Here is a 4,931-nt window from a genome sequence, read left to right as displayed (position 1 = left end):
TGAATAATATATTATCTTTAAAATAATATAAAACAATCTTTTGTGAATTTTTTAAATACAAGAACAAAACAATCCTCCTGTATTATTGACCATTAAAAAAGAAAGAAAGTAAAAAGCAAAAAAAACCACAAGAAATTACTATTACCGAACAATTCTACAATATATTTTTAATCGATCGGAATATATCAACGTAACAAAAACATATTGGAAAGAAAGAAGAAAGGGAAAAAAACAATGAAAAGAAAATTTTTTAAATTAAATGTAAATGAATTAACAACGACGATCAAGTAATACCTGAGGGATGGAGGGTGGGTGGTGGGTGGGGAGGGGGGGGAGATGCAATTGTTGAATACGAAGAAACGAAGGAAGGAAATGAAAGAGACGAAGGATAGACTGCAAAGAAAGAAAAAAAGAAAAAAAGAGAAAAAAAAAAATAGGAAAATAAAAGAGAAAGAAAAAGAAAAGTAGAAGAAGAAAGAAGAAAGAAGAAGAGGGGGAGGAAGAAACACGGTCTACGCTCCGTCTGTGATCGCATGAAGGGTGAACGACCGTCCATGCGGAGGACGTGTTATACTCTCTTCCTTCCAATTGAGAGAGAAGAGAGTATGTCTTCCTTCTTCTACGAACTTGATTGCTTGTTTCTTACTTGGCATACACACCGAGATACGAGAAAACTTAACGCGAAAGTTTCTTACTATTACTACAACAAATTGCATTGATTTACACCTGCATACATCTGTTTATCAAATTATTTCATACGAAAATATGATATACCATCAAATAAAAAAAATATTTAAATCAAAGAATATCATTCAAATATTAGTTTTTTTAAATACGAAACGTTCAAATGACTTTCCTCCCTCTTGTGTTGTAATTTGTACAAAATTTTTCACTGAAAACGTATATAAAATGAATAACGTTATTTATTTTTTGTAAATAAAATAAAATATATATTTTGTTAAACATTCAATTGGATATAATTTTATTTTTTTATGAATATATATATGTCCTTTTTTTTTTAACGCTCGTGAATAATAATTTTCGATAGAACGTTAATCAATTGATTAGTACTTTTATATTTAAAAACATATATGATTATACTTTTATATAGAATAATTTTGACATGATTTTATACAGTATTCGAACTCATCGTTTCATGTAAAAAAAAAAAAAAAAAGAGAAACAAAAAGAAGATTAACGCGATAGTTTAAATTAATTATTCCTTACGTATGTGTGTGTGTATATGAGTCGTCGTTGAATCAATACGTAACCGAGTTAGTTTCTCTCTTTTACGTTTATTATTAATTGAATCGCAAGTAATACAAGGGGGGTAGGGGGATAAAATAAAGAAGAGTGGGAGGAAACTGTTTGAAGTCGTTTGATCCAGAATCCTTGTTCGTGTGCTCGTAGAAGGTCGGCTTGGTCGGTCAATGAACTCAAAACCAACGCCATAATTTCTTACGCGAAATGACCTAATCTACAAATAAATGTTTTTTTTATTCGATAATAGGTCGAAAAATCAAAATCAAATGAAACAACATAATTTTGTTTCTATTATTAATCTTAAATATAAAGAGTATGATAAAAGAAAAAATCAATTAATGTTAATTTAATTAAAAGTCCCTTTAACCTAATTAAAAGTAGAATTTAATGACAATTGTATAAATGATTATCCGTATTTATAATATAATGAAATGATCGATCTTAACAATGATTGTATTATTGCACGAGTAGGTCCTACGACACTAAACACACAATGGCATAATAATATCACGATCTTTTCTTGATTACGACGCACCTAATCGAATTGTATTGTATATATATTCTACTACTATAAACACTAACGTCATATTCCTGTCACGCATCGTCAGTTCATTCTGCATTCTTTCATAATGAATCCTCCAGTCGATTACAATTCGATGCTCTCTCTTTCTCTACTACTTTTGCACACGCATTCACACATATCCCGTCAATGCAACAACACACACACAAATATTCAAATAATCGATGAACAAATCTTTACCTTAGTAAATTCATTCTAAATTGTAACAATACACAAAATTTCATTCATATTTTCAATACGATTTATATCAAATGATATACAAAACTGTTAACACACACATATATATAATCTTATTATTTAGTTAAAATTATTATTAATTAAATAATTAATCAACTTTATCTTTCTGACATCATACTTATATTATCTACCTAAAACTATTCATTTAAAAATTTCTAATACGTCGTATAAACAAACAAAATATATATATATACAAAATTATTATTAAGAATATAATATAGAGAAATATAATAGAATTTTTTAAAAGCTCTCTTTCTGTATCTAATTCTCTCTCATTCAAACTTATTATCTACCTAAAATTATTCATTTAAAAATTTATGATACGTCGTATGAACAAACAAANTTCTGTATCTAATTCTCTCTCATTCAAACTTATTATCTACCTAAAATTATTCATTTAAAAATTTATGATACGTCGTATGAACAAACAAACAAACATAAAAGTATATATAAAATTATTGTTAAGAATATAAAATAGAGAAATATAATAGAATTTTTTAAAAGATATTCCCTCTCTTTCTGTATCTAATTCTCTCTCATTCAAACTTATTATCTACCTAAAATTATTCATTTAAAAATTTATGATACGTCGTATGAACAAACAAACAAACAAAAACCAAAATATATACAAAATTATTATTTAAAATATAAGAAAGAAAAATATAATAGAATTTTCCAAAAAAGAGATTCCTTCTCTCTCACTCCAATTTAAGGAGGAGGAGGAGGAGGAGGAGGAGGAGGGTTGTGTTGATCGGTTGAACGCAAAGGAGCGCAACGGAAAGAGTAAAAAGGCAAGAAGAACCGGTCTCGGTCAGTCAGATCACTTATATATCCATGCGGTAATGTAATTGCTTGTGTGCGATCAATCGTGTAAGTGCAACGCGTACTTAAACTCCTGTTTGCTCGTGTATATATGCATGTGTGTATGGATTTGTGTGCACTCGTTCGTTCGCTTTGCTTTGCTTTGCTTTGCTTTGCTTACTCGCGAAACCGGGGCTGCAATTTCTGATTGTTTACATGCGAGGGCATTGCCCGGATGCCGCCGCCACCACTGCCGCTTACCTTACACACATTCCAGGTGTCCCACCACCTTTTTCCTCCTTTTCCTTCTTTTCTTTCCCCCCTTCTTTCCCCTCTATGCACCTTCCTCTCCCGTTAAAACCCCCATCAACACATTTCTACCATTTCTACCGTCACCACCACTACCATCACGTCTTTCGTGTCCACCTTCGCCACTTCTATCACTTCAAACCCCCCTCTAACCCCTTACCCACCACCTCCTCCTCCTCCTCCTTGTTTTCCTCCCACGGTTGAACGACAGCAACAACAACTCTTGCAGCTGGTCGTAGAGTATTTTCAAGTTACGAGAGCCGCGCCTCATGAATCCTATTTACGTGTCCAATTATTCCTAATCGTAATTATATTTTATCGGTTTGTTATTCTTTTTTTCTCTTTTTCTTCTTCTTCTTCTGATTTTTTTTTAAATTTTTATTTTGCATTTTATCACACACGATGATATTTGATTGATTTTATTGACTTATTGTTCAATTTAATTTGACGTATATATCATAAATCGAATGATCGAGATTATCGAGTTTTTCTTCTCTTATTTATTTAATATTTTTTTTTATATTAGAGTTAGACGAATCGTTTCGACGATTTGGACGAAAAAAAGAAAAAATTGATCCATCATTTATTTACTGTTAGATGCATTTTTAAATAGGAAACTCGATAATCCCGATTATTATATCAGTCAGAAAATCAAACTACCTTTTTCTTTCTTTCATTTATATCATCGTAATTTAAATATTATATTTATATATTTGATATGATTTAATTATTCAATAATTATTCTTACTTGTTAAAAATTTGACAAATTGTACATCAAACATCATTCAATGATTTTACGATTGTAAATATATATACATATATATATATATTCTTATAATTCTTATAGGTTTCAAACTATGTGGCTTACGATCAACGATGACGTTCGTGATAGGTAAGAGGAGAAATTTCATTATGTTGCTTCTCACTGAGAAAGACACGCGGACGTGTCCCGAAATAGAAAAGAGCGAAGTATAAAGCACGACTCTTTCGAATCGTGCCGATTGAGAAACTCATTCGATGCCTTTTACCCACACCTCCTTTTCTCCTCCTCCTCCTCCTCCAATCCCCCCCCGTTCCCCCTCCTATTCCACCTCGTCCTCCTCCTCCTCCTCCTCTTCCTCCACCTGTTCCTGCTCCTTCTCTTACTCTTTTTCATCTTCTCAATAAACTTGACGCGTCGCGATGTTACCGTTGAAAAGAAAAATGATGAAAAACTTAGCTGGGAGATACGTCGATTTATCTTATTTATGTCCCACAATACCGATTTCTACCTTATCGAAATTATGATTTATGTATTATTCAGTTTGGTGAAAGGGATCTATGTGATCCATATTATTTAAATCTAAATATGATCGATATTATTTTATTTTGTTTTGTTTTGTTTTGTTTTGTTTTGTTTTATCGAATTTTTATTTATTTTCCTATACGTTTTTATATTTTGGGGAATAATTAATATTTTGTAAGATAAGTTATAATAATACTATTTAAATCTAAATATGATCGATATTATTTTATTTTATTTTATTTTATTTTGTTTTGTTTTGTTTTATCGAATTTTTATTTATTTTCCTATACGTTTTTATATTTCGGGGATTAATTAATATTTTGTAAGATAAATTATTATAATATTATTTAAATTTAAATATGATCGATATTATTTTATTTTATTTTATTTTGTTTTGTTTTGTTTTGTTTTATCGAATTTTTATTTATTTTCCTATACGTTTTTATATTTCGGGGA

This window comes from Polistes canadensis, unplaced genomic scaffold (assembly GCF_001313835.1).
Source record: "Polistes canadensis isolate GaletaPanama2010 unplaced genomic scaffold, ASM131383v1 scaffold_282, whole genome shotgun sequence".
NCBI lineage: Eukaryota > Metazoa > Arthropoda > Insecta > Hymenoptera > Vespidae > Polistes > Polistes canadensis.
Note: the sequence above shows the minus strand (reverse complement) of the source record.